We start from the raw sequence: 18,445 nt of genomic DNA on the forward strand, positions 1-18,445 counted from the left end.
TGGCTGCTCTTTAGAAGGCCTTCTCGCCATTGAGGTCATGGTGAGGAGTCTGTGTTTCCACATGCAGTGGAAAACCACTAAATGGGGAAAGACAACTTAATTAACATTACAAAAATCCAAGCAAATTGGAAAGGACAACGGTAGGTGTGGAAGCCACTGCTCTGTGGTCCGGTTGAGGAGGAGAGGACTGGGACGAAGATGGAGGAGGCACTGGGGAAGGAGGAGATAAAGGAGAATTTGCAGGAGAAGGCCATGCATCAGGCATGGGGTCAGCAGGTGAGAGTGTTGGAGATTAAGTCTTGGGTTTCTGGACTCCAGAATCTCCTATGCAGACAACTGGGGGCCTAGCTTCAAGATCTGCACCAGCCTTTGCCACTCATCCCCAGTGTCGGAGTCTGCACCCCATTAGGCCCAGGAGAAGCCAAGGGGTGCTGTTTGCCTGAGTGTGGTGGGGAGGTGGACACAACATGGACTCAGCCTGGGTGTCCACAAATGTGTGAGTGAGGCCTTAGTAGCCCCGAATGTGTCCAGAGCAGGAAGAGAAGGGCAGTAGGCTCCATTTTACTCTTGGCCAGGGTTCCACAAATATTAGGGATGAGGCTGCTGGGGTGGGAGAGTGCCTGAGAGATACCCATGTGGAGGTAGCAGACAGGTGGCTGCATCCGTGATTGGAATTCAGCTGGCAGATCCTGGCAGGAGTCAGAAATTTGGAAGTCGCTACCCAACAGATAAAATAAAAGCCACAAACACTGATGAAGTCATTTGGGAAAGGCATACCTCAGGGCATGATATAGTGTCTGGCACACAGGTGTTTATCAGGGAAACAATTCAATAAGAGCAAAGAAAAAACACTTCTTTCTCTGCTAGGAACACATATGCTGCATGAGTCAGAAGCAAGTATCAGAAGATGATGGATCTCATTACTTAGTGAGAGAAAAAGGGCCTCAAACCCATTGCACATGGGTAGGGAGGATGAAAAGAAACACCCACAGAGTTAAGCCACAACACTGGGAAAACTGATGGATTTGTGAACATGGGAGATGAACTTGACAAAGACTCCAGATGCACCAGGAGTGGGATATGAATGGGAAGGATGGCCCTCCAGACAGCTAGCAGAGGACTTCCCCTTTAGGGCAAAACACATGGTTGAAATTTACCAGCTAAGATCCCATAGGGGAGTGAAGAAGTCGGCTGGGGTTAGAGAGCACCCTCCTCTGAACTGAGGAAAATGAACATGAAAGCTCAGCAGCAGCCACAGCTGGGGCATTGTTACAGATCTCAGAGAAAAATGCCAACCCTCAGAAGCTTCCTGGCAGAAAATAAAAGTTACTTCAAAGATGCAAGCTTCAGATTTACAGCCTCAGAGGGACCAGAACCCTCGGGGAAAAAGAACAAGACAGACAGATTTCGCGTTTCACAGGAGCAGAGGGGCAGGTTCCTGGCCGGCAGAGCACATCTAGCGTTTGCAGCAGGAGGCTGTGTCCTGCTAGCTGCGCCCTGACAAGAGGATTTCTGGTACAGCTGGCATTTTGCTCCTCTATTCTGCAGATGAGGAAACAGAGGCCCAGAGAGGTCCAGGACTAGGAAGGCTGCACACCGGCCGGCCTCTGAGCAGGGGCCTGGGGCCGCCTCCACTCTGCTTCCTCTGCTTCCCAGGAGGCCACTGTCCCCCCAGGAGGCCCTTGATGCAGCTCCACTGCTGTGGCCACTCCCTCCTTCCTGTCACAACTCCTCCCGGCCCTGGGGCCCCGGCCTCCCCAGCCCCTGTCAGGCCATCCCATCTCCAGCCCCGCCTCTTCTGCTCAGTCAGACCACCTCTGGCCCCTGCTGGGGGAATGGCGGGGCTAAGGCACCTTCCTGAGCACATGGTGCCCAGGCCGTCCCTTGCCCCCCGCCCGCCACACCCGCGAGGCAGCCCTGTCATGGCATCAACTCCCACAAGGTGAAAGGGAGACGTGGGGAGGCCCAGGGACCTGCAGGAGCCCACACCGCCAGAAGTGCAGTTGGGACTGCCCAAAGTCAGACTGGAGTGGACCTCTTGCCCCGCTGATGGCCCCTCCTGGATCCAGGGCCCAGTGTTCTCTTTTCTCTACAAACGTCCTCCTTCAGGGCAGGGCAGGGTTTGTGCCATTCTCTCTGAAATGTGTGGCTCTTTTTTTTTCTTTTTGAGACAGAGTCTCCCTCTGTCGCCCAGGCTGGAGTGCAGTGGCACGATCTCGCCTCAATGGCAGTGGCGCCATTCTCCTGCCTCAACCTCTGGAGTAGCTGGGACGACAGGCGCCCGCCACCTTGCTCGGCTAATTTTTTGTATTTTTAGTAGATATGGGGTTTCACCGTGTTAGCCAGGATGGTCTCGATCTCCTGACCTCGTGATCCGCCCGCCTCGGCCTCCCAAAGTACTGGGATTACAGGCATGAGCCACTGTGCCCAGCCAAAATGTGACTCTTTAAGGGCTTGGGCTTTGACTTTAGACTACTTGGGTTTGAATCCTGGCTCTGTCGTCTTCTGGCTGTGTGGCCCAGGGTGAGTTACTCACCCTCTCTGTGCCTCCATATCCTTCTCTATAAAACAGGACAATGAGTGTGCCTGTTTTACAGGGCTGGGCAAGCATTAAATGAGTTACTACTCAGGAAGCACTTGGAACAGAGCTTGGCCTGGCTGAGCAGCCCATCCCAGGCAGGATCCTGTTAGATTTGCGCAGTGGCTGTCACTCGCCTCAGACACCCTTGCCCCAGTTACAGAAAGAGTCTCCAGCTGGTCTCTGGCTTCTGCCTTATCCTCCCCAACCCCACACCCAGATTCTGTTCTTGGTGGGCCAAGAGGGAGGGATCCTTGAAGACATGTTAGACCACATCATCTCTCTGCTCAAAACCCTCCAACGGCTCAAACTCACTCAGCGTTGCATCCCCAGCAGGCTCTCTGGCCTCACTGTCTCTTCACTCTCCCTGTGCCACTGCAGCCGCACAGGCCTCCTCCGCCTCGCAGTTACACCAGGCGTGCTGCCTCAGGACCCGTGTATGGCCTGTTTCCTCTCCCCTTACTCCACCTCCAAGACTCCAGTCACCGCAGTGAGGCCTGCTCTCACTGGCCTGCTCCACACTGTGGCCCATGGCTCTCGCCTGACACCCCCAGCACCGCCACCTGTCCACGATCACTTCTCATCTCTCCCTCTGACACTCCCTGTCACTTACTGCCTGAGTCTATTGCTTGCTTTCTGTCTTCCCCTCACACAATACAAGCTTCCTGGGAGCAGAAGTCATTGTCCATGGTGTTCACGGACGTGGCCCAAATGCCCGACAAGAGCTGGCACATGACCGTGACTCTGCAAGAAGATTGACTGAATTGGGAATTTGAGAATTAGCTGAGTGTCTCCTGCAAATGCAGATTCCTGGGCCCCTGGCTCCACCTGTCTGGGAGTGAGACTCAAGACTGTCTTGTTAACCTTCCTGCCAATCTGCCAGTTGAATCTGATACAGTTACACATTCTCATGTCATCCCATGGAAAGAGTTGCTCTCCCCAGTGCAGAGACCACAGACCACATCTGACTTCTGAGGCTCTCTAGCCCTTCAAGTCTCTGAATTCTTCTGGCCTCTCCAACAGTGGCAAAATGCCCAGTGCTGTATGAGAAGCATTTGCTTTTGCAAGAAGTGGCCAGAGGCATGGAACACGTCCCAGCCAGGACTGGGACCAGATAAAGGCCCATTTCCAGGTGGCTGAAGAGGTCAAGGCCTTGAGGAACGAGGATGGCCTGCAGGCTGGTGAGGGGAGGTGGCCGATGACTCTCAGGCAGGATGATCCACAGGCCTGGGCAGGTCCAGAGAATAGCTGGTGACCCCGAGCAGAGTAGGGGGCCTGGCTCACAGGGGTGACCACCCCACAGGAGGAAGCAGAGCTGGTGCAGGGCTGCTGGCACGTCCTGGCACTACGGGAAGAAAGGGGCTAGAGGTTCAGCATGATTCTGCCCCTGTGGTGCTCACATCAGGACTCAGCACTGTAGGATGACGCGTTGAGCCAGGGGAGGCAGAAGCCAGAGGGAGAGGGAGAGATTGCAGGTCAGGGGCGCTAAGTAGGGGGAGTGGGTGCAGGAGGCTGGGTGCAGATGTTGAAGAGAAGCCAAGACCCCTGCTCACAAACACAGCAACCTCTCAAGGCACTAAAAGGTTGTAACCTGAATTCAGAAACTTATTCTTTGTCCCAAACCTGAAAGGAGAGTGGACACCACTTCTCTTGTACCCGCAATGAGCTCTGCTGTGCTCTTTCCTTTCCTTTTCTATTTTATTCTTGTCTTTGTTGATTTCCTTGACAGTGCTGACTACACTTTCCTAAATGGACAGCTGGAAACAGCCCTGACCTGGACAGTGACATGTAGGGACTGTGTGAGGTCCAGGCCCGGCCCCTTCCCAGAAGCCCTTCCTTGAGCAGGCAGGGCAGGGAGAGAGGAGTGTCCAGGTCTTCCTCCTCCCTGCAGGATCTGGCTGGTGGCCTAACCCCATGGGCCACCCTGGGCTGGGCTCTGCCTCTGAGTTTTTCCTTTGGCTTTAGAATATTCGAGCACAACTTCCCCACTCTTTTGGTAACACACCCAGGAGGCCCTGGCATGGATGGAGCAGCTGGGAAAATATTCCAGCCTGGGCAAAGGACACTGCCTGAAACCCCCAGATGCCCCGACTCCCAGCGACTGCAGTTGCTGGCCCTCCTTGGTGACCTCTGGGCTTCTCATGGCCAGTAGCAGAGAGGACACCTCTGTCCCATCCGTCTGCAGCACCTGCGCCCTCCCATGGTTAGATACCGTGAACGTCTCTCACCTTCGGGTCTGTGCTGGAACCCGCTGGCTCCAGGCCTGGAGACCTGGTCTCTCTCCACTCCACCCTGCCTCTCTCCAGCACAGTTTAGCACCTTCTGCTTTTCAGAGTTACCAAAGAAAGGCAAAACAAAACCTATTTCTCAACGATGTCCAATGCACCTAGTTCTGAGGTTCTGTCTCCAAAATATGTTCTCAAGGCCATTTGCATCTCCACGGCCACTACTGGGGTAGAGCGCCCCCACTCCCTCGACTCCCATCTGTCTCCTGTACTGCTCAGCTCCCTGTGCTGCCCTGTCCTGGACCCCACAGTGTCCTGAGGCTGACTTCTAGGACAGGACACACCGACTTCTGGTTTTGTTTATCAATAGGAGGCACCAGCACACTGGGGTAGGGGCAGCAGAGAGAGCTCAGGGCACCTGGCTGCCTCCTCCTCTGCCTGGGTGAGGTTCCAGCAGTGCCTGTCGGGTGCCTCCTATGCGTCCACCTACCTGCTCTGCCCGCATCTCCTCCAGGCCTCTGGGTGGGGTGGGAGCCTCCACTTCTGGGAGCTGCACCCTCTAACCTGCCTGCCTCTGTCACGAGCCCTAGCATGACATTTATTCTGTTCGGCCTGCTTGAGTATGCTAGTTTCTCCTGGGGGACACTGACTGATATATCCCAACAGCCCTTGTTTTATTTTAAATTGTGGTAAAATATACATCACATAAAATTACTGTCTTCATCATTTTTGAGTGTACAGTTCAGTACATTAAGCATATTCACATTGTTATGCAACCATTACCACCATCCATCCACAGAATTTTTCATATTTTAAAACTAAAACTCTGTCCCATTAAACACAGACTCCCCCAAAGCTTGGTGATCACCATTCCACTCTCCATCTCTGTGAACCTGACTGCTCTAGGGACCTCGTATAAGAGGAATCACACAGGACTTGTCTTTCCATGCCTGGCTTGTTTCCCTTAGCACCATGTCCTCAAGGTTCATCTGTGCTGTGCATATGACAGATCTCCTTCCTCTCTAAGGCTGGTCACGTGCCATTATGTGGATAGAGCACATTTGGCTTCCTCACCCATCGATGGACACTCGGGTGCTTCCAGCTTTTGGCTACTGTGAGCCACACCATGATGTGCGTGGGTGTGCTCAGCTGCGCTTTTGCACATGGCAGCAAAGGAATCTTTAAAAAAACTGAAGTCAGATCAAGTCTCTCTCTTGCTTAAACACGTCAGCATATTCCCGTTGCTCTGAGAATACCAACAAAAATCTTTATTACGGTCTACAACAGTGTTTTTGAGTTGCCAGTTGCAGCCCCTCTGTGGGTCAGGATGGTTAGCTGCATGGCTGCACCCTTGCTTCATGGAAGGAGGGCAGAGCTACATGGAAGGGAGCAAGAAGCTGTGCACCCAGGGCTCACACCACCGCAGGACCCGGCGAGCATGATCACACCGCAGGACCTGGTGTGATGCTTGCATTGCTGGAAGACACGAGCAGGTTGAGCCAGGTGATTGCTCACTGTGGGGCGTGTCCTGCTTGTTGTGACCCAGGCCCTCCTCACAGCTTCCACAGCTCCCACTCATCTCCCACATCTGCTGCTCTCAGCCTCAGCGTCCTGCAGAGCCACCAGTGTGCTGGCACTTCCCCGCCCCCCGCCCATGCCTCTGCATGGCTCACCCTTCCCTGGTTCCTCTCAAGACAGCTCCTTCTCAGCTCCAGCAGGACCTCTGTGGAGAGGCCCTCCCCACGCAGCCCACCTGAAGCAGCTTCCCTTTGCCTCCGTGCTTGTCTGGTTGGGATGTTCATGAGGACAAAGACCGTGCTGTGCTCCCTGCCCTTGGGCTGGGTCCAGGCCGGGCTGGCACGCCGTGGGCCTCCACAAAGAGCTGTCCTAGCACTTAGCACCACTGGGACTTCTCCAGTCTCTGCATGGAGCCCCTGTATATCCCTCACTGGAATACAAGCTCCCAGAAGGTAGGTCCCACCTCTGTGGCGAATGCTGTGTCCCCAGAACAGTACCAGGCACGTAGTAGGTACTCAATAAATGCCTGTTGGGTGAATAAGTGTATGAACTGCATCTGTAGCCGGGAACAGGGGGATGTCAGGGAAGAGCTCTGGGCTCTGGGCTGGGGGCTGGAATCCAGGAGTGGGTATGGGTGGGGGCAGCTGAGGGTCCCTGGGTCTCCGGCTTGCAGGCTGCTTGCCTGCCCTCTGCTCTGGTGTGCCTGGCCCAGCTCCTAAGTCTCCCTAGGCAGCCCTGACAGCTTGCAGGGTCCACCAAGGCTCCCACCTGACAGTTGCGGCTTGGCTGCCCCCGAAGCAGAAAGTGTAGACGCTGTGAGAGCCTGGCCCTGCCTCTATGCCCTGTAGCTATGTCACTGAAGTCCCTGTGCTCTTGGCTTCTCTCAGCTTCTTCCCTAGAACTCAAGCAGCAAAGCCTCCTGTGAGGACTGAAGGAGGCAGTGGCTTTGTAATCGACTGTGTGCAATTTGATATCACCAATAATGAATTGTCTCCAGGTGCAGGGAGAGCAGGTACTCACTGACCTGGCTCTTGGGAAGGCATAGAGCCCCCCATCCCATGGTGGCTCCTCCATTACTAGGGACAACAGTGGTGCCTGGAATCCCAGCCGTAGGACCTCCACACCTGGTATGTTCCCCTGGGTCCTCCTGTAAACAGTAAAGGTCTCCGGGCAGGCCTGTGCAGGGAGGCTCAGCCTTGGGGGGGCGGACGGTCTTTCTCTTCTTGCAGGTGGGGACAGTGTAAAGGTCTCACACATTGTGGGGAAGGTGCTGAGGGAGGACAGGCAACTGGGGCTGGCCTGGCCATGGCTTTAGACACATCTGAGATCTGACCTCGGCACAGGCCCATCAGAATAAATTAAAGCTGCTTGAGAGGCGGATGATAACATTAAACCATGACAGTCCCAGAAGTCATGTGAACATGACTATGTGACATCAGTGAAAATGTGACTAGATACACACACAGTCTTGAAGCAGATGGATTCTAAATAGATCACCAAAGGCAGAATCCGTAATTATATTTGGAAATACAACAAATTCTGCAACTCCAAGATGATTGCTGGCCACAGATCCAGGCAGAGTGTGAGGGTCCGTCCCATGCAAGCAGATCATGCACCTCAGCAAGGAAATGGGCAAGACTCCTCTAGGAAGCACAGGCCGGAACAGGCCCTGTAAAAGGAAGGCCCATCTGCCTGTCCAATATTTCAATAGTATGAACTACCTTCAACTTCATCAAGTATCACAGAGATGCAAATGAATACAATGACACTTTTTAACCTGTCATACTGACAAAAATTGACAGAAAAAAGTGTCACTTTTTACAAAGTGAGGCCACCCAGTGGTGACAATGACCATGAGGACAGGGAACTACTGATGGAGGGGTCTGCATGAATGTAAGGTTTAGAGGGCAACAGGGTCACAAATATCACCCCTCGAATATTTGATGCTCAAATCCCACTTTCAAATTCTCTTTAAGAGATAGTAGGATCAATATACAAAGACATATGCCCTGGGCCAATTACTGCAGCTTTGCGTATGAGAGTAAAAAATTGGAAATAATATACATGTTCTTCAAGCATGGATTGGCTAAATCAATTATGAAGCATCTACCTCTATGGATCACTAGGCAACCTTTAAAAGTGATTGATATTAATGTATCATTATTGCCACAGAAAAAATTATAGAAATGATCTAACAATATATTATTCTGTTTTTAAAAGGCTTTGGAAGCAACCCAAGTGTCCTTCAATGAGTGAATGGATAAACAAAATGTGGCCTGTCCATACAGTGGCATATGATTCAGCTTTAACAAGGAAAGAAATTCTGACACATGCTACAACATGAGTGAACCTTGTGAACATTACCCTAAGTGAAATTAACCAGATACAAAAGGACAAATACTAAATGATTCCCCTTATATGAGGTATCTAGAGCAGCCAAATTCATAGAGACAGAAATTACAATGGTGGTTGCCAGGGGCTAGGGGGAGGGGGAATGGGGACTGGTTTAATGGGGACAGAGTTTCAGTTTTGCAAGATGAAAAGGTTCTGGAGATTGGTTGTGCAACAATGTGAATATAATTAACCCTACTGTACACTTAGAAATGGTTAAGATGGTAAATTTTTTCATGTGTCTTTAACCATAATTTTTTTTTTTTTTTTTTTGAGACGGAGTCTCGCTCTGTTGCCCAGGCTGGAGTGCAATGGAGCGATCTCGGCTCACTGCGAGCTCCGCCTCCCAGGTTCACACCATTCTCCTGCCTCAGCCTCCCCAGCAGCTGGGACTACAGGCCCCCACCACCACGTCTGGCTAATTTTTTGTATTTTTTTTAGTAGAGACGGGGTTTCACTGTGGTAGCCAGGATGGTCTTGATCTCCTCACCTCGTGATCCTCCCGTCTCAGCCTCCCAAAGTGCTGGGATTACAGGCGTGAGCCACCACGCCGGGCCTTTAACTATAATTTTTTAAAAAGCCTCCAAAGCAGTATGTATCATGTGTTCCCATTTTTGTAATATAGCAAGAAAATATTAATAATAATGTGGTTATCAATAATTGTTTTCTTCTTATACTTGTCTGCATATTCCGATAGTATGGTCAGTGAGAAAATTTATAGAAAAACTATTGCAAAATAATGACTAAGTTGCACAATCAAAACAAACATAAAGCAAACCATGTTTTTTTCTGGTTATAAAAGTAATACATATTCATTGTAAAAAATCTGAAAAAGTAAAATATATAATGCTAAAAAGAAAGAGCACTTGTCATCCCACTATTCAACATAAATACTTGAAAAATCATTAACTTAAATATTTCTATATTGATTTCTTTCTAATTTTTTTCTATGAATAAATTTTCCTTGCATAATCATATCTAGAATAATTCCTATATAGAGTTTTAACTTTCATCAAGTAGTCTCAAAAACCTGATTTAAATAGATAAATGATATTCCATTGCATGCATGGGACATAGTTTATGACCAGTTTTCCTTTTGTTGGTCATTAACTATTTTCCATTTTTTGTCAATGGCAAGTCATGTTGGAAAGGACAAGTTTGTGCATAAATCTGGCTGCAAATCTGAATTTCTTTGAATCAGTTTCTGAACATAGACTTACCGGCTCAGGGCTCTAGTGCAAGTTTGTTTTCTGGAAATGTACCTATTTAACCTCTTCCCAACAGTGTTATAATTCTAGAATATCCCTGTCAATTGGATGAAAATAGTATCTTGTTTGCATTTGTGTTTCTTTGATCAATGGTGTGGTTGAACATTTCTCAGTGTAAGGACTGGCCATTGGCATGCTCTGCCTTCAATCTACTCGGGCTGGTGTTGTCCTGACTGTGTGGAAGTGTCTGGTATAGGGCTGGGTGGGTGGTGCCATCTCATTGCCCTCTGAGGCCCCTCCTTGTGTGTGAAGCTTCCCCTTCATGTGCTGAGCCGTGGCCCACCCTTGGTTCCTTTTGGGAAGCTGGGAGCTGAGTGTCAGCTGGTGACCCCAGTCTGCTGGTCTTATGGAACGGGCACCTTGGGGTAAGGGGATGGGAACTTCAGGCCCAAGGTTGGCCTGAAAAACATGTGTTAAACTTTGAGGACTTTAACCAGGCAGGAGTGACTCATTAACTCCCTGTCACCCATCAATGCCTGCCAGCCAGATTCAGCTGGGGAGGGCAGGCTGGGGCTGGGGAGGTGATTTGGACCTGTCTTCCCTTCTGAATGGGAACTCAATTCCTTTCCAGTGGACACTGAAGCCTTGGCTGTGGAATATTCTCTTATGATTTCCATCTGTCGTTTTTATTTGGCTCCTTGGGTGTGTCCATTCTGCTCTTCAGTCTTTGGATTGAGTTTTCATGGATATCATCAAGCATTACATTTCCAGGAATCATCTCTCATTTTCTGAGTGCTCCTTTTTCATGGAGGCTGGTTCTTGTTTTATGGGTTCACCGTGCCCATGGCAATAGCAATAGTGCCTACCTCACGGGAGATTATATGTTAGGTGAGGTGGAAGTTGTAGAGTACTCAGAACAGTGCCCGGCCTTCAGTAATTGCTCGAATGTTGGCTCTGAGCTGTGTGCCTGGGATACAGGAAGCACTCAATAAAATTACCTATTGTATTATCTGGCGGTCCACAGATGTTTTTCTAAGAAAGCTTGGAAGTTCCAGGGCTAGGTCAATGGTCTGCCCCCTTCCTCATGCCACAGCCCAGGGAGCCCTAGCAGCCCAAACCATCTGTCCTTCCCCAAGGCGTTGTCCCATCTGCCCCCAAAGAGCTGTAAGTTAAGAGTCCTCCACCCAAGACTCCCAGGGGCTGTTTTGGCTGAACTCTAGGTGCAGAGGAGAAAGCAGAGACTGGTGGAAGGTGGCAACTTGCTCAGATCTCTGCAGCCAGTTAGAGCAGGGCTTACCCTGCAGGTCTCCAGGCTCCCAACCTGCTGGCAGGGAGACATCACACACTGGGCTGATGATGACTCCTTCTGCCAGATTCCCTTATAGAGCAGCTCTGTGCCCTCCCGCCCTTCTTCCTCTCCCCAGGGCTGGAGCCCGTGTGTGTGGTTGAGTCATCTTGGGCCACGCGAGTGAGGGCTGTGACTGAGCAATGGCAGAGCCACAAAGTGGGAGGAGCCTGGGCCCCCACACTGGGTCACCATCCCCATCCCTGACACTCAGCAGGTGGGAGGCCAGAGGCAGAGAGACAGTCTCCTGTTTAAGACACTGCTTTTTTGTGTCTCTGTGCCAGTGCGGGGACTGCGTCCTGGCTCCTCACAGTGGCTGGCCTGTACCTACCTAGCCACTGGTCACTGTTGGGACCTCCAGGACCCTGACCCTACGTTCCTCACTTCTAAGCCAGGGGGCAGCAGGCTCCTACAGTCATGCAGGTGCAAGGACAATAAGGACCCTGTGGCAGCCAACACGGGTACGGGTGAGTGCCAGGCAGCACTGCCCTCTGTGTGCCTCAGCTGTGTCCTGCCCCAGCTCTTCCTGCAGGCTCCCACTTCCCACCTTGTAAGGGGTTCCTCTCTACATCCTCCCCCTTCCTGGGGTCTTAAAGCCTTCTCTATAGAGGAGGTAGCAGATTGTCCCAAATGCCCACTACCTTGTCATTTTCCGGATTGGGAGTAGTTTTTGCTGCCATCAAACAGCAGGGCCTGGCTGGTCAGCACTCACAGTGCCGGCAGAGCTTTAGGCCGCCTTGCAAAGCCCAGCACCTCATTCACACCAGCCTGGGTGGGGGTGTCCTGGACCCTGCCACGGGGCTCAGTCACAGCTCAGGGAAACTGGGACATGGCCAACACGGTTCTGAGAGGCAAGTGTTCGGCGCAGCCCTGGGGCTTTGCTGGTCTCTGAGCAGCATGTCCTCATCTACAGAGCAGGGAGCAGACTGCGGCCTCTCAGCACATGCTGAGGGCTCAGGAGGCCTCCGCAAAGGGCTTTGTTAGCTGTGAAGTGTACTGCGCATGCTACCACTAACCAAAGAGCTGGAGAAGCCTCCAAGGAAGGTTGCCCCAGACAGGGTGATTTGCGGTGAGGATGGGGCAATTAAAGGCAGAGGCAAAGATGTGAGGCCAAGGCTTTGGGAAGCTCTGCCAGACCAAAGGCCCTCCCCAGGCTGAGGGTGTCAGTGGTGGAAGGAATTCCTATGCCACTTACTGCCATCTCCATCCTGAGCTGGCTCCACCAGGGTGGTCTGGACGCTGCCTCCTTCCCAAACCTCTGCCTCTCTTGGAAGACCAGCCTGAATCACAGCCCCAGACCTTGAGTCCCGCCCACAGGGACCCACTCCTCCACTGCCTGGGATCCTCCTTAGAGGCCCAGCCCTGAACCAGCGAGGAAACCTGGGTGTGAATTCTGCTCTGCTGAGGACCCAGCACTGCTTTGGGTGAGCTGCTCCGCCCTCTGCTTCCTCCTCTGCAGGCAGAGGAGGGGCGGGCTGCAGGCTCACCAGTGTCCCCCTGTGCCCTTCTGGTAACAATGACAACACTCTGGTTTTGTGCTGGGGACTTCCCTCCCCACTCTCTGTTCATGAGATTCAGCAAAGTCAAATCTTCTCCCTTTCCAGGGGTGGCCCAGGCCTGGCTGTCAGTGGCCCACCTGCCCCTGGCCACAGCAAGTGGGTCAGAGATGATTATGTGACACTAGCAGGACCAGCCAGTAGCCGGCCAGGGCCCCTGCTGGGCCCATCAGCATCAAGCAGTGCAGCCTGGAGCTGCTGAGACAGGCCCATGTGGAGGGAAGTGAGACCAAGAAGCCAAGGATCAGGGTCCCGCCAGCAGCAGAGGCCCTGGCGTCAGCTGGGCCTGGAGCCCACATTGGAGGCTCTGCTTACTCCAGCCTATCAACTCCATTTCCCCTTAGACAAATGTGGGTTGGACTGGTTTCAACTGAAGTGTGCTTGAGCTAGGGATGGTTGTCTCTGAGCCTAGGGCTGAAGAGTGGCCTTAGAATAGGAGCCGCAGTGAACAGGATTCTTGAAGGAGCACGAGGGAGGCTCAGGCCAGAAGGAGGAAGGCTGGCCAGCGGCTAGGAGGTGCCCGAGAGCGGCACACCCAAACACACATCTGCTGTGCATCTGATCTGGACTGGACGCTCAGACAGCGTGTCTGTGCTGGGGACCTGGCCTTGTGCTGGTGGCAGGGGGTCTGCAGATGATGCAGGCCTGGTTCCCACTGCCATGGTGCTCATGGTCTAGGGGAGGGAGAAGCATGTGCCCAGCACACTTCATGGCTCACTCGGAGCTCAGTGGATTCCTAGGAATGGAGGGCCCTGCGGCAGGCCGCTGCTTGGGAGGGCTGCTAGAACTTACAGGTGGCCAAGGTGGGAAGCGCCTGGGCCACGGGACTCTGAGGAAGCTCCTCTGGACCTGTGGACAACAGCGCCCGAGTGGATGAAGCACCAGTGAGGTGGCCTCAGAGCATGGGGGACTGGGAAATGAAAATGGAAGAAAAAAACGAAAAAAAAAGTAATATAAAATTTTTCAGAGCTAAATAAAAGCATGAAGTCTTCTTCACATGCTGACCAAATAGAAGAAGAATGAATAAATGAAGCAAACACCAGGTAAGTCACCATAAAATTTCAGATAATCAAGGATAAAGAGAAGACCCCAAAAGCTTCTTAGAGAAAAAAAACAGGTAGCCTCTGTCTTAGTCCACTGAGGCTGCGATAAGAAAAATACCATAAACTAGGTAGTTTATAAACAACAGAAATGTATTTCTGTCAGTTCTGGAGTCCAGGAAGTCCAAGATCAAGGAGCAGGCAAATTCAGCCTAGTGAGGGCTCACCCTCGGGCTCATAGATGATGCCTGCCATAGATGGATGTTTGACCCTCCCAAGCTCGTGTGGAAATGGGAGGTGGAGCCTGGTGGGACGTGTCTGGGTCAAGGAGGTGGATTCCTTGTGAATAGATTAGTGCCCTCCTGGGAGAAAGGAGGTGAATTCTCACACTGTGAGCTCCCTAGAGAGCTGGTTGTTAAAAAGAGCCTGGCACCTCCCCCTAACCTCGCTTTCTCTCTCACTGTGTGACCTCTGCACATAATGATTCTCCTTCATCTCCACCATAAGTGGAAGCTTTCTGAGCCCTCACCAGGAGCAGCAAATGCTGGTGCCATGCTTCCTGTACAGCCTGCAGAACTGTGGGCCAAACACACCTCTTTTCTTTATCATTTACCCAGTCTCCAGTATTCCTTTATAGCAATGCAAATGGGCTAAGACAGCGTCTTCTCGCTGTGTCCTCACATGGTGGGAGGGAGGAGGGGTTCTCTGGGGCCTCCTTTATAAGGGCATGAATCTGCTCAGGAGGGCTCTACCATGTGACCTCATCACCTCCCAAAGGTCCTACTTTCTAATACCATCACCTTGGGGGTTAGGATTTCAACATGTGAGTTTTGGGGGGACACAAATATTCAGAACATAGCACCTACAAAGGAATAAAATTCCAGTTGGTATCAAACATCTCATAGAAACACTGGATGCCAGATGACAGTGGAGCAATACCTTCAAGTTCTGAGCAGAAATCGTTTTGAATCTAGAATTCCATAACTATCAATAAAGTATGACAGCAAATTAAAGATGTTTTTAGACATGGAAAGTCTCAGAAAGGTTATCTTCCAAGCACCTTTACCGAAAAAAATTACTTGATGATGTACTCCAAATAAAATAAGAAAGAAACTCAATCATAATCATAATAAATTATAACCACAAAAATAGTGGTATTATGAAAGGAAATCTGAGGGTGGATTTTCAAAAGGTTTAGAAAACCCCAGGTCAAATTAGAAAAGAAATGTGATTTGCATCTTGAAGTATGACAAAGAGACTGAATAGCAGCAATGCTAATGCATGCTGGTCCAGTCCCAGCAGGGCACATGGACACTGCCACAGGGTGATCAAGGGGCCTTGAATGCAGGAGAGATTTACAGATACATGGGCAAGGTGAGGGGTTAAGGGACTTAAGGGTTTGGGGAAGGGTTACCTAAACCTGAAGAGATCTCTAGGAGAGGCTGCCTGATAGAGCCATGGCCATGGGTAGAGGGACACAGCCAGTAATGGTGACACACAGGGGGCCAGCCAGGAGAACACATTGAACCTCACATCCTGCCCATACTCCAGTAGCTTGTCAGTGCCTCCCATGGGCCAAACTCATTCAGACACCAAAGCTACCTGTTCACAGTCTATGCAGCCGTGCCTCTGGAGGCACAGACACTATTTGGCATGCAGGGTGGGGCCATACACTTCTTGTACAGACACAAAAGACACAGGCGTATTTTTATTGATTGATTGATTGATTGATTGATTGAGACAGGGTCTTGTTCTGTTGCCCAGGCTAGAGCGCAGTGGTGTAATCTTGGCTCACTGCAGCCTCCACCTCCTAGGCTCAAGCAATTTTCCCACCTCAGCCTCCCAAGTAGCTGGGACTAACTACAGGCACACACCACCATGCCTGGCTAATTTTTGTATATTTGTAGAGATGGGTGAAACTGCCCTGTTGCCTAGACTGGTCTGGAACTCCTGGACTCAAGCAATCCGCCCGCCTCGACCTCCCAAAGTCCTAGTATTATAAGCGTAAGTCACTGCACCCAGCCCAAGAACATTACTTAGAACAACAACAACAACAAACAGAAATGGTAGGTGGCACTGGGCTGAGCAGAATTTTACTTTTCATTTCATGCCTTTCTGTAGTGCTTGAACTTTAAAAGCGTGTGCAGGTGTTATTTTTAAAAGAATTACTCAAATGAATGGCCTGAACACCAGTCTGGGAGGCTTGAAATGGAACCAACAGGGGACAGAGAATCCCATGGCTTTCATCCTTTTGACAAGGTGGCCACTGTTTCCCCGGCTTCTAGCCTTTCCTGGGCTCGGTACACCCTTCGAAGAGAGAACCTGGAGTAGCGGCCACTCCCATTCCCTAGAGCTAACCTGCCCTGCTCTGTGGTCTCTTCCTGCTCCACTGTGCCACTCCTTGCTGCTCCCAATGCGTCTCCCCAGGGTGGAGTCCATAGCCCCCTTCACACTCGTCCTTATCACCTGCACCACTGTCATCCTGCTGGGCCCCCTACACTGCACTGGGATCTCAGGAGGCCCTGGCAGTGTGAGTGGCATCTCATCTCCACAGCAATGCTCGGCACTGGCAGGACGGCTGTCCAGGAGCAGTGAATACATATCAGAAGGAATGGTAACAGCCTGTACTGAATCTCTGTAGTTTCCAATGCCTTTTCCCATCTCTTACTTTGGTTATCTTCAAACAACCTTTTGAGGTAAGTAGGATAGGGGTCTGAGCACCCATTTTATAGATGAGGAAACTGAGGCTCCGAGAGACAAACTGATTTGCCCAAGGCCACTCAGCAGTGAGGGACTCTGTAAAAGAACCAGAGTCCAGGCTGCCATGCACGTACAGCCCCACTAGGCTGGAGTTCAGGCTGCCTGCCTGCCTGGAAATCTGTCAGGTGTCAGAGAGACCACAACTCATGGCAGAGACGGGGATGAGGGGAAGCTGAGGAGCCTTCTGACCCCAGCACCACACTGATGTGTCCATGGACCAGGGGAAGCTGGAGCTCTCACCCCACCTCAGCCCCTGCTGCTTCTGGATCCTCCGGGCAGGAGTATACCTGGGCTTTGCCAATGCTCAGAGCCAGGGGCAGAGGCTCTCAGGACTCAGCCCTTTTCTGTGTCTTCTTGGACCACCAGGTCCCCAGGTCCCTGGGCCGATGTTCCTCAGAGCTAGGTGTGCTCAGGGCTGGGGGGCTGGGGGTAGGGACAACACTGGTCATGAGAGAGGGGTGGGCCCTTATCTGAGTCACCTGGTGTCAGGACAGACCTGACCTCTTGTCTACACAGCACCAGGGGTCTGCTTGGTGGGGAAAGGGTCCAGCCCAGCCTGAGGAACCTCCTGCAGCATGTTTTTCCTGGCCCCTGGACACCAGTAGCCCTTCTGCCTGCCTATTCCCTAGCCTCCAGCTCGAAACCACTTCCTGAGCCCAGAATGGATAGGGTCTCTTCAGCACCCCAGCCCTTAGAGGAAGAGGTGGTGAGAAGGTAAGGGACTCTGGCCAGAGACCCTTGAAGCATGGCTGGGGACAGGGGCACTGAGAGTAAGGTGAATTGTTGCTTCCCACCTGGGAAGGGTGAGGAGAAGTCAGTCACTGTGGGAGGTCACAGGGCTTGATGGCCACAGTGGGCCCTTTGTGCACAGACCGTTGAGCCACTGAATAGGGACCTCAAAATGCTTCCTGGCAGAGGGCAGGCTGGGCTCAGACCCCCAGGCAGGCATGAGCTAGTGGGGAGGCTGGAAGTCTCAGGTATGTGTGTGGAACAGAGGATGAGGACAAGATTGGTGGCTACAGCACTGTGGAAGAGCACACCAGACCTTGAAGAGCTTCTGCAAAGATCCCATATCCATTGGCAACTTTACCAGGGCAAGAAGAAAATCTCATTTCCTCAACATGTTTCAGAAGTGTTCTAGGTTCTGGGGATACAGGAGTGAATAAAAATATACAAGTCCATGCTCTTAAGGAGCTTGTCTGCTGGTGGGAGAGACAGGCAAGAAACAAATCAATAAATAATATAAAGATCAGGATCATAAAACAAAATAAACAGAGGCCAGGAAACTGAGGGCAGCAGATGTGCTGTTTTAGATGGGATGGGCGAGGAAGGTGTCTGGGATAAGGTGGCATCTGAGCAGAGACCTGAGTATGTGATGGAGCAATCCATGCAGCTGTTTAGGGGGAAACAAGATATAATAGAAGAACATTTCCCTGAACTGATGAAAGACTTGAGTTTCCAGGTTAAAAGGATACACCAAGCATAGGGTAGTAACAATGAAAACAGAAGGAGGCTAGAGTCAGACATATCCTGGTAAAATGTGTGAAACTCAAGCATGGAGCAAAGATCACTCCAAAAAGGCACCAGGCCCAAATGGTTTTATAGGCAAGGTCATACAATATTTAACCAATATAATTTATATCCTTCCAAGGCCCTTTTCTATACTTGATTATGTAGAAGTAGGGAAGGAATTGCTTTGGAGGAAAAGAAACTTAGAGGTTTTTCACTGCTATGAAGATAAATCTTTACTTTTTTTGGTTATCTGTTTTGAAGAGCACCACCTGGCTTTGTTCTCTCCTTTCTGCCAAGGAATCTCAATGATAG

Source organism: Hylobates moloch, unplaced genomic scaffold, assembly GCF_009828535.3.
Source record: "Hylobates moloch isolate HMO894 unplaced genomic scaffold, HMol_V3 SCAFFOLD_4, whole genome shotgun sequence".
Classification (NCBI taxonomy): Eukaryota; Metazoa; Chordata; class Mammalia; order Primates; family Hylobatidae; genus Hylobates; species Hylobates moloch.